The sequence below is a fragment of the Aquarana catesbeiana genome, linkage group LG02, assembly GCF_042186555.1.
Source record: "Aquarana catesbeiana isolate 2022-GZ linkage group LG02, ASM4218655v1, whole genome shotgun sequence".
In the NCBI taxonomy this organism is placed as follows: domain Eukaryota; kingdom Metazoa; phylum Chordata; class Amphibia; order Anura; family Ranidae; genus Aquarana; species Aquarana catesbeiana.
Window position 1 is genome coordinate 786,490,125 of NC_133325.1, and position 12,559 is coordinate 786,502,683.

Below are 12,559 nucleotides of genomic sequence, written 5' to 3' on the forward strand. Positions count from 1 at the left end.
AAGCTTCCAGAAAGCAGGGGGCAGGGAGATGAAATTACACACTGCAGAGCTCAGTGAGGAGAGGTCTGAGAGCTGATTGGAGGGAAGGGACCCCACCCCCTCCCCCTTGCATACAGCTCACAGGAACAGAGCTGAGGCTGTCAATCGCAGGCTGTGTGATGGAGATCTCTCCCCAATCTAATTTTTAATCTCTTGGTGTCAGGGAAACTTGTCAGCAGAAGGTAAAAACCTTTAAAGTGATACTAAAGTCTCTTTTTTTTGTGGGGGGGAGTAAAAATTATTATTATTATTAATATTATACAGGATTTATATAGCGCCAAGAGTTGACGTAGCGCTTTATAACTTGATGGTAGACAGTACAAATACAATACACTTTAATACAGTAGGAATCAGAGGGCCCTGCTCCTTAGAGGTTACAATCTAAGTGGGAAGTTCAAGAGATACAAGAGGTAATAACTGTGGGGGGTGTGCTGATTGAGAAGATAAATGTACAGTTGTTAGGTGGGGGCCAGAGAGGCTTCTCTGAAGAGATGAGTTTTCAGGGATCGTCTGAAAGTGGATAAAGTAGGAGAAAAATCGGACGGATTGGGGTAGAGCATTCCAGAGGATGGGGGAGGCTCTGGAGAAGTCCTGAAGGCGAGCATTGGATGAGGTGACAAGGGAGTTTGAGAGCAGGAGGTCTTGGGAGGAGCGAAAAATAACAAACATGTTATACTCACCTGCTCTGTGCAGTTGGTTTTGCACAGGGCAGCCCCGATCCTCCTCTTCTCAGGTCCCTCTTTGGTGTTCCTGGCCCCTCCCTCCTGCCGAGTGCCCCCACAGCAAGCAGCTTGCTATGGGGGCACCCAAGCCGAGCCACAGCTTCCTCTGTCCATTCAGACACAAAGCTGTGGCCTGGCCCTGCCCCCTCTCTCTCTTCATTGGGTCACTGAATTTGATTGACAGCAGCGGGAGCCAATGGCGCTGCCATCTCAGCCAATGAGGGAGAGTCTGCGGAAGCCAAGACACTCCTGCAATATCGCTGGATAGAGATGGGGCTCAGGTAAGTATTAGGGGGGCTGCTGCACACAGAAGGATTTTTATCTTAATGCATAGAATGTACCTTCTGCCTTTACAGCTCCTTTAAGTATGATCCAATAGGGTAAGGCAACTGAATAAACCCTGGATCAGCAACCTAATTAGAGTGTAAGCTCTTATGGTGCAGAGGCTGAAATGAATGCTGCATTATTCTCTGTCCAACATTGTGGATTATGTTAGAGCTTTATGCGTGAATAAAGCCAAAAGCTAAAAAAAAATAAAAAAAAGTAATACTATCCATTTGTGTGATTATGAAATGAAGATGTTACAGTAACAGCAGATATGGGCTGGTATCACCGGGGAAATGATTCATGTAATAGTCCTGTTGCTCCATCATAATGTTGTATGACACGGTTACATAGATGACTAAGCTGGAAAAGTCCAGCTTTGCTCCAGAGACACGGAAAATAATTCCCCCACCCGGATAACTGTGACCAATTCCTGACCCGAAACAAGGTTCTCAGTGCAACTGCTTGGACCACAATACTCCAACCTTTAGAGATCAGGAATTCAAATAAGCTTAATTGTAATAAGAAATTCCCACAGGATATTTTATGGATTTACATAATTTATAATGCCCTTATTGTTTGCCCTTTTAACTAGGATATATGAAAAAATATGTAGCCAAGCTAAGATATTAAAAAACCCAACTATGCCACAATATAGACCCATTGCAGCACCATATAGAGAGGATCAACAGAAAATAGCCCCAGTTTCTCATCATGAAGCCTCATGAAAGTTCTAGGCCCATCATACCGCCATACTGGTCGTTTAACTATTATACATACCTTATATTACCAAAGGTATTGTGACACCTGCTTTTACACGCACATGAACTTTAATGGCATCCCAGTCTTTGTCTGTAGGGTTCAATATTGAGTTGACCCACCCTTTGTAGGTTCAACTCTTCTGGGAAGGCTGTCCACAAGGTTTAGGAGTGTGTCTATGGGAACGTTTGACCATTCTTCCAGAAGTGCATTTGTGAGGTCAGGATGAGAAGGCCTGGCTCGTAGTCTCCGCTCTATTTCATCCCAAAGGTCTTCTATCCGGTTGAGGTCAGGCCAGTCAAGTTCCTCCACCCCAAACTCGCTCATCCATGTCTTTATGGACCTTGTTTTGTGCACTGGTCCAAATCATTTGGTGGAGGGGGGATTATGGTGTGGAGTTGTTTTTCAGGGGTTGGGATTGGCCCCTTAGTTCCAGTGAAGGGAACTCTTAAGGCGTCAGCATACCAAGACATTTTGGATGATTTCATGCTCCCAACTTTGTGGGAACAGTTTGGGGATAGCCCCTTTCTGTTCCAACATGACTGCGCACCAGTGCACAAAGCAAGGTCCGTAAAGACATGGATGAATGAGTTTGTGGTGGAGGAACTTGACTGGCCTGCACAGAGTCCTGACCTCAACCCGACACCTGACCTCAACACCATTTGATGAATTAGAGTGGAGACTGCGAGCCAGGCCTTCAGATCACTGCCTAACCTAACAAATGCTCTTCTGGAAGAATGGTCAAACATTCCCATAGACACACTCCTAAACCTTGTAGACAGCCTTCCCAGAAGAAGCTGCAAAGGATGGGCCAACTCAATATTGAACCCTACGGACTAAGACTGGAATGCCATTAAATTTCATGTGTGTGTGTAAAGACAGGCCTCCCAATACTTTTGGTATAGTGTAACTGTTATAGGATCACGCGTCCCCATGTGACACCACAGATAATGTATGTTTTTAAAGAGTCCAACTGTGCAACTGTGCCCCAACATGGACCCGTAGCAACACTATATTGCTCATTTTACAATAAAATACAATTCTGGTACTTCACCATAAAATTCCATCATAGCTCTACAGCCATAATATCACTATATTGTACCATACAAAGCAATTATAGCATTACAAAGCAGCATGTGACACCGCATTCATGGTTCATCATTATGCAACAAAACATAACCATGACAGTACACATTACAACAGTAACAATTTCTATCTTCCCACCAAAAAAAATTCCAACTCCCAATGGACCTATTATACTACCAGATTGTTAATTTAACCCCCATAAAGTGTAATTGTGAGATCCCTGAGCCCTATATGACACTCCTTCAATGTATGCTATTAAAAAATTGTTACAACAAAAGTCCACCAATTTGTTTAACCTCCTTGAAAGTATAATTGGGAAATCCTAGAGCTCTATAAGACACCCCTCCAATGTATCCTATTAAATAGTCCAACTGGGCCCCATTGCAGACCCATGGCAGCACCATATAATTCTAGCACTCCACCATAAAATCCCATCATACCACCAAAAAAGAGCAACTTTGAGATCACAAGGCGCCATATGACATCACATTCAAGGTATATTATTTGTAGTGAAACTGAGCCCCATGGCAGAACCATATATAGCTCCAGACCCATAATATCACCATATTGTTAATTTAACCACCATTCAGAGGAATTATAACATCAAAAAACCACATGTGACACCATATCCAAAGTATCCAAATTGTTTATTTAACCCCTCTGAAAGTATCATTGGGAGATCTTAGAGCCTTATAAGCCCCCTCCAATGTATCCTATTAAACAGTCCAACAGGACCCCACTGTGGACCCATGGCAGCACGATATAATTCTAGCATTCCACAATAAAACCCCATCATACCTCCAGCTAGATCCATTATACCATCATTTTGCTCATTCAATTGCCATAAAGAACAACTGTGAGATCACATGGCCCCATATGACACCACATTCAAGATATACCATTAAAATCATTATAAAGTCTACCTGTGACTCAGTACAAACCCAGGTGCAGTCATATTACAAACAAATTTAATTCTATCGCCCCATCATAAAACCCCATCTTATTCCAGCTCAATCCATTATATTTAATCATCGTGTAGAGAAACAGTGCCCATATGACACCACATTCAAGCTAGTTATGAAGTTCAACCACATAATTGAATCATACATCTGACCATTAGTATATTAATATTATATCAAATTTATGCAGAATGGGGCTGAGCCAGCTGCCGGTCAGGCATCTGGGTGGATCTCAACATTATTGTTGGGATTCCTGCAGACCATGGACTAGCTCTGTGATATCAGCTGAATCTGGATAACAAGATTGCAGAACTAAATGCCCCCCTGTGACCCACAGGAGAAGTATGGTCAAAAGAGCTTTGACTATGCTGCTTCTTTAATCTGACAATCCAACCTAATGGTATCCCTTCACACAGCCTGAAACAGGTTAATTTCTGCCCCCTTTTGGGGTATCTTGCTTTGCTTGGCACTCATGCAGTCATGTGCATTCTTTCTACCTCCGCTTGGCAGCCCCTATCCTTAAACCGGCTATGCCTAACCTCTCAGGCTGTCCCTATAAAGGGCAGGAAAACTGCTAATGGAAAGGTCTAACTTTAGCAGGCATGTCTGCAGGGGGTCTCTCAGTAGGAAGGAACTGTAACTCAACCCTTTACATCAGAAGTCTTCCCATTCACATCAGAGGTCCCCCATCACACCAGAGGTCCTCTCTTCACATCAGAGGTCAACCATTACATCAGAGGTCCCCCATCACATTAGAGGTCTCCCCATCACATCAGAGGTCCTCCATCACACCAGAGGTCCTCTATTCACATCAGTGGTCACCCATTACATCAGAGGTCCCCCATCACATCAGAGGTCCTCCATCACATCAGAAATCCTCTTCACATCAGAGGTCTCCCCATCACATCAGAGATCCTCTCATAACATCAGAGATCCTCTCATAACATCAGAGGTCTCCCTATCACATCAGAGGTCCTTTCATCACATCATAAACCCTCTTCATATCAGAGGTCCCCCCTTCACATCAGAAGTTTCCACTTCACATCAGAAGTTCCCCCTTCACATCAGAATCCCTCATCACATCAGAGGTCCCCCTTCATGTCAGAGTTCCCCCTTCGCATCAGAGATCTACTCATTATCTCAGACGCCTCCCCATCACTTCAGTGGTCCCCTCATCATGTCAGAGTCCCCCATTAAAACAGAGGCCCCCCATAATTTCAAAGGTTCCCCCAATCATGTCAGCATCTTCCCTTCACATCAGAGACCCCCTATACACCAGAGGTCCCTGTCACATCAGTGTTCCCATGACATGATGAGTCCTTCCTTCATATAAGAGTACCCCCATCACATCAGAGTCTCCATATCACATCAGAGCCCCCCAATCACACAGTCCCCCTATCACAGGCACTACCACAATCCCTGAACCATGGCAAACTGGGTCCCATGCTTGCAGCACCCCGGAGTTCCAGAGCATTCCATTAGGAAAACCTTAGCTCTTCTCCTTGCACTTCTCCTTCAGACATTTATATATACATTTGTTGGGCTCAAAAAGAATATGTGTCATCCTATGTCAACAGTTTTTCTGCAGCTAGGGACTATGTCTAACCTTTCAGGGTGCCGCAATCAGATAGCAGGTAATCCACTAAGAAATGGAAGGGTCCAACCTTTGCAGACGTGGCCACCCATGGTCACCCAGAAGGAAAGTATTCTAATGCCCCGTACACATGATCGGATTTTCCGACAACAAATGTTGGATGTGAGCTTGTTGGCTGAAAGTCCGACCGTGTGTATGCTCCATCGAATATTTGGTGTCGGACTTTCCGCCAACAAATTTTGGCTAGCAGGTTCTCAAATTTTCCGCCAACAAAACTTTGTTGTCAGAATTTCCGATCGTGTGTACACAAGTCCGACGCACAAAAGTTCACGCATGCTCGGAATCAAGCAGAAGAAGCCGCACTGGCTATTGAACTTCCTTTTTCTCGGCTCGTCGTACGTCTTGTATGTCACCACGTTCCCACATTCGTAATTGTTGGCCAACATTTGTGTGACCGTGTGTATGCATGACAAGTTGGAGCCAACAAACTTCAAACAAAATTCCACAGTTTTGTTGTTGGAAAGTCCGATCGTGTGTACGGGGCAAAACACAACATCTCACATATCTACAGAATATGCAAAGAACTTTGGAAGATCCCTATAGAGTATAAAACTGCTCAACACAACTCAAAGTTTACTTTAAGGATAAACAGTAAAAGGTTTCCTATTCAGAGAATAAATTGCATGCTCACCCTGTGGGGCATGTACCTGACCGTCCTGTCACTGGTCGAATCAGATAATGTCTCTGGTTGGCGTTCCCTCTCCTTGTCTGATCCACGTGAAAAACCCAACTATAGCTCTTCATTCAGACTTTTATATGAATGGTGTTGTGTTCATCGTGTGATGCCGAAAAACAAAATGCGTGTCACCTGATGTCAACAGCGATTCTGTTGCAACCAACAAACGATGAATGGAAGGTTGACTCATCAGAATTCTGCTGTTGCTGCATTGGATGGCTGCTGACTCATTACTACACAATGCCTCAGCATGGGGATGATGGATTATGTAACCCACATACACCACAATCCAATCCTAATATCTGCCACATATCTTACCCGTGTTTTTAAATTCCACCTAAATTGTCATTTAATATTACAGTTGTTTCTTTGTGGTCTGGAATGCTGACAGATACTCGCCTCTCTTAAATTCAGTTTTTTTTTATTAAGGTTAAGACATGTGTGATCAGGGGTGGACTGACCATTCGGGCACTCGGGCAGTGCCCAAGGGCCCCATGCCACTAAGGGGCCCCATCAGGGTTGCCAGCCTCAATAAAACCAGGGACAGTATGTAAAAATCTTTTGTTTTTTTAAAGATCCCAAGATTATAGCTGCCCCGCCTCTCCAGTACCTTTTCAGTGTGTGTATGTGTATTCTGTGTGTGTATACTGTGTGTGTATATTGTGTATCTGTATGTATATACTGTATGTGTGTGTGTGTATACTGTGTGGCCCCATAATCTCCTATTGCCTGGGGGCCCCATAATCTGGCCCCATAATCTCCTATTGCCCGGGGGCCCCATAAACTTCTCCTATTGCCCGGGGGCCCCATAATCTCCTACTGCCCGTGGCCCCATGAGTTGTCAGTCTGCCCCTGTGTGTGATGCTCTCTGAAGTGCGATCAGCATTTGGATCGCTCTTCAGAGAGTATATAGTAGGCAGTGAGAAGCTTTTTTTGTTTTTTTTTGGCGGCAAACAACCACCCCCCATGGATGGCCGTGCGTCTCCTCCCTCCTCCTCTTAGGCGTCCAATAGGATCATCTGTCCTTTCAGCCATCTGTCCTTTCAGACGGGTCTCAGGACCTGCTTCCTGATTGGCCGGGAAGAGGATCAGTTTGACAATAGTGAATATTCATTCGCTATTGTCACACAACTGGGCGGGCTCTGCGCCTCGAGCCCACCCTTTTTTTAAGCCAATTAGAGCCTCTGGCTCTAATGACGTGCGTAACCCAGCCCCCCCCCCCCCCATTGGAATCCATGCATCCGGCGCTCTGCATGTAGATTAGGGGGCCGGATGCATGAATAGGGGGGGCAGCGCCCGTGCACCCCTAATGGATGGGCCGCCACTGGTTGCATCACCTCCTCACAGCCTCCTTTAACCCTTTGGACTCTGCACAAGTGCCCCCAACCACGTTCAAAGGACATGGCTGCAAGGCACCATTCACTTGGTAGGGTCCAAGTGGTATAATTTCTGCTAGAGATTCACTGATACCCTTTTTTTAAATCAGCGAGTACGAGTACTGATATTTTCAGTCAAGTACTCACTGATACCGAGTACTGATACTTTGTGGTTGCGATTTTAACCGATACAAAGTAAATGAGCAGAATTTGCACTGCAAAGAATTGCATGCGATTTGAACAGGAATGCGGTGTGATTCCTGTCCGAATCGCACGCGGTTTTACCACCACTCCTGTGCGGACCTGTAATAATATGCCCAAACCATTGTGACTGATATGCTTTGATATGCTCTGCCATTTCAGTATACAAGATAGCTATATCTTATATAGATATATATCATTGTGGGTTGGTTTGTCTTTTCCTGTTCTCTGTTCTGTAGGCCATGGGACAGGATGCATGACTTATGACTCATAACCAGATGGCCTGTTGACCCAGTTAACTCATGATAATGTATCTTAACCACTTCAGCCCCGGAAGAATTTACCCCCTTCCTGACCAGAGCACTTTTTGCGATTCGGCACTGCGTCACTTTAACTGACAATTGCGTGGTCGTGCGACGTGGCTCCCAAACAAAATTGACGTCCTTTTTCTCCCACAAATAGTGCTTTCTTTTGGTGGTATTTGATTGCCTCTGCGGTTTTTATTTTGTGCGCTATAAACAAAAAAAGAGTGACAATTTTGAAAAAAACGCATTATTTTTTAATTTTTTGCTATAATAAATATCCCCCAAAAATATATAAAAAAATATTTTTTTCCTCAGTTTAGACCGATATGTATTCTTCTACATATTTTTGGTAAAAAACAAAAAAATCGCAATAAGTGTATATAGATTGGTTTGCGCAAAAGTTATAGCGTCTACAAAATGGGGGATAGATTCATGGCATTTTTATTATTTTTTTTTACTAGTTTTGGCGGCGATCTGTAATTTTTATCATGACTGCGACATTATGGCGGACACATCAGACAATTTTGACAGTGCGATTAAAAATGCATTGATTACTGTAAAAATGTCACTGGCAGTGAAGGGGTTAACACTAGGGGGTGGTGAAGTGGTTAACTGTGTAACCTGGGAGGTGATTCTAACTGAAGTGGGAGGGGACTAACTAAAGGAAGTGACAGATCATGGTTCCTAGCTAATAGGAACACACAATCTGTCACTCCTGTCAGAACAGAACAGGTTTACACACACGTCCCTGTTCTGTGTCTCCAGCTCATGATCGCTCGTGGCCGGCGGTCATCACGACCATTGGCCACGAGCATCGGCACCCCCCGCGAGATCTCGTACAATAACGTGATTTTGCGCAGGGGAGTCAACCTGCCGCAGTAAAACTGCGGCGGCTGGTCCGGAAGTGGTTAAAGGGTCACTGACTTGTATAACCATATAACTATACATTTCTATACAAATACATCATTTGCTAACCACTCCCCCCTCCCCTCTTTCTATTGGTATGTTGAACCATATATAAGCTGTAATGCCGCGTACACACGAGCGGACTTTTCGACCGGACTGGTCCGACGGTCTATCCGACGGACTTTCGGCGGACTTCCGACGGACTCTCCTAACGAATGGACTTGCCTACACACGATCACACCAAAGTCCGATGGATTTGTACGTGATGACGTACGACCGGACTAAAATAGGGAAGTTCATAGCCAGTAGCCAATAGCTGCCCTAGCGTGGGTTTTAGTCTGTCCGACTAGCATACAGACGAGCGGATTTTTCGACCAGACTCGAGTCCATCGGAAAGATTTGAAACATGTTTTATTTCTAGGTCCGTTGGAGTTTTGGGAAAAAAAGTCCGCTGGAGCCCACACACGATCGAATTGTTCGACAGAGTTCGGTCCTCCGGACCAAGTCTGCCGGAAAGTCCGCTCGTGTGTACGCGGCATAAGGTACCTAATAAAGGCAGACATTTTACGAATGCACAACCTGCCTCTTGTTTCATTCAGTGTCTCCAGATATCTGAGGGCCCTGTTGGTGTACCTATAGACGGTGGTCGTCCAGAATACCTACTATTTCCTTTCAGGACCCAGGGTTGTCATTGTGATTTTGAGCCGGAGTTCACACAGCAACAGTATGGGAAACCTCCCTGCATGACAGGTTCCATCAGCTCCAGCTCCCATCGGACTGTGGACATCTGCAGCTTGGGCTCCTCCTGCCTCTCCCATGGCTTTGTTCTCCTTAGCCTCCAGTGGCCCCCTCTCTTTCCAGCCTCCAGGAGCTCTCTCTCCCCAGCCTCCAATGGCTCTCTCTCTCCCCAGCCTCCAGCGGCTGTCTCCCCCAGCCTTCTGTAGCTCTCTCCCCAGGCTCCAGCGGCTCTCTCCCAAGGCTCCAGCGGCTCTCTCCCCCAGCCTCCAGGGGCTCTCTCCCCCATCCTCCAGGGGCTCTCTCCCCAGGCCTCAGGAGCAGCTCTTTTCCCCAGGCTCCAGGGGCTCTCTCCCCAGGCTCCAGTGGCTCTTTTCCCCCAGGCTCCAGGGGCTCACTCTCCCCAGCCTCCAGTGGCTCTATCTCCCCAGCCTCCAGCGGATCTTTCCCCCAGCCTCCAGCAGCACACTCTCCTTAGCCTCCAGTGGATTTCTCTCCCCCCAGCCTCCAGTGGCTCTCTTTATTCCCAGCCTCCAGTGGCTCTCTTCCCCCAATCTCCAGCAGCATATCTCCCCAGCCTCCAGCGGCTCTCTCCCCCCAGCCTCCAGTGGCTCTCCACAGGCTCCTTCGACTCTTTTCTCCCAGCCTCCAGCAGCACACTCTCCCCAGCCTCCAGTGGCTCTCTCCCCCCAGCCTCCAGCGGATCTTTCCCCCCAGCCTCCAGCAGCACACTCTCTTTAGCCTTCAGTGGCTCTCTCTCACCCCAGCCTCCAGTGGCTCTCTTTCTCCCCAGCCTCCAGCGGCTCTCCTCCCCCAGCCTCCAGCAGCACACTCTCTCCAGCCTCCAGTGGCTCTCTCCCCAGGCTCCTTCAGCTCTTTTCTCCCAGCCTCCAGGGGATCACTCTCCCCAGCCTCTAGCAGCTCTCTTCCCCCAGCCTCCAGTGGCTGTCTCTCTCCCCAGCCTCCAGCAGCTCTCTTCATGCAATGCTGCACCCAAACAAAATTGTTATCAATTTTTTCACACAAACAGAGATTTCTTTTGGTGGTATTTAATCACCACTGGGTTTTTTATTTCTTTGTTAAATAAACGAATTGAGATCGAAATGTTTGAAAAAAAAAGCAAACTTTTTCATAGTTTGTTATGAAATTTTGGAAACTGTATTTTTCTCCTTCACGTGCGCTGAAGAGGCAGCACTGATGGGCACTGATAGGCTGCACTGATGAGGTGGCCCTGGTGGGCACTGATGAGGAGGCACTGGTGGGCACTGATGAGGCTGCACTGATAGGTGGCACTGATGGGGCACTGATAGACGGCACTGATGGGCACTCATAGGCAGCACTGATGGGCACTGATAGGTGGCACTGATGGGCACTGGTAGGCACCACTAATAGGTGACACTGATGAGGAGGCACTGATTGGCAGCACTGTTGAGCACTGATTGGCAGCATTGGTGGGCACATATTGGCAGGACTGGTGGGCACACATTGGCAGCACTGGTGGGCACACATTGGCAGCACTGGTGGGCACTGTTTGGACTGCACTGATAATCAGGACCTAATTATCAGTGTACATGTCCCTTTTAGAGAATCCATCATGTGGTAAAGAGCCGCTGATTGGCTCCTAACCTCAGTCTGTGATCAGCAGTGTCCTCCAGGCACTGTGATCACAGAGTGCGCCGCCCATGCCCGGCAGCAGGCACGATCACAGAAGGCCGTCATATGACGGCCTTCCAGAACTAGCGGTCCACGATGTAGCCATCATTCGGCTATAGCGTTGTCGGCGAGTGGTTAATACTGTTCTGCTGCCGGCCAATTTTGGACTGCTATATTCTCTCCTGTATTTTAATTCTGGTACTAAAACCCCAGCCTGATCTCTTTGTCTCTAGCACATTTGGGCTTAGCCTTTCATTATCCACAGTCTCTAATTTCAGGAGTATAACATCTGCCTTTACCTTGTCTCTAGTACATTTCGGCCCAATCTTTCTCATTAAAAATGTCCTGCTGTTGATCAATTTTGCACTGTTGTGTTGTCTGCAGTCCCCTAATTTTCAACGAGAGCTAGAAATAGACAGATAGCCTCAGCAAACTACTGGAAAATTTCTATCTGCTAGTCAAAGTGGCTCTAATAACATTTGGTAAAAAAGTTGTCACTGCTAAAACTACCTGAAAAAGTATTTTTTTTAAACGGAAATGAATCAGATTAGAGTGCATTTAAGCCAAGGTAATTGTGAATGAAAGAAAATTAATTCCACAGCCAAATATGTGTTGCCAGAGTGTGCGGTCACTGTGACTGCCCATGAAAATGATACTGTTTCATTACGCCACGTACAGCCAAAGCATGGTGCCCTCAAAGCCTCCTTAAAAAAACCTTGTCCCCACTTCTTTACAGAATAACCTAGAAATGGTCAGAATTTACTAACAAGATCCCTCCTATAATCTTTAAAGGGATTTGCCACTAGGTTTGGATTTGATGAATTTCAAACAGAATCTGGGCAGATTTGGCCCCCCCATCCACCACCTGCAGGCTCTGCCTCCAGAAAAATCCCAGTATCCTCTGGCCTGAAGCTAACTGAAAATGAATGCAAATCTGGGGGTACCAAAAGGTTAAATTTTATTATACTCACATATACAATGTGAATAAAAGCATGTGACATACCAACCCTGATGTAGACTCAAGGAACTCAAGGAAGCAAACCAATATAGTATAGCCCCTTTCCAGTTCACATTAGTATCCCACTTAGTCTCAACCACCTTCACTGACCAGAAGTAGATGTCCTTTTATGGACTACTAAGATTCTCCCATCATTGCTGACGCCT

At 46.1% G+C, this 12,559-nt stretch overlaps 1 protein-coding gene across 3 annotated transcripts in view; it reads right to left on the bottom strand.

Moving 5' to 3' along the window:
- The window catches only part of GRAMD1C (GRAM domain containing 1C), a 169,967-nt gene that overhangs the window by 111,899 nt on the left and 45,509 nt on the right, over positions 1 to 12,559 (bottom strand). The window contains exon 1 of one of the 3 annotated variants that reach the window (XM_073617417.1): positions 6,175 to 6,308. The exons of the other annotated variants lie outside the window; for them this stretch is intronic. The gene's annotated coding sequence lies outside the window, so the exon portion shown is untranslated. Of the gene's footprint in view, positions 1 to 6,174; positions 6,309 to 12,559 lie in introns of those variants that run through there. 3 annotated transcript variants of the gene reach the window in all.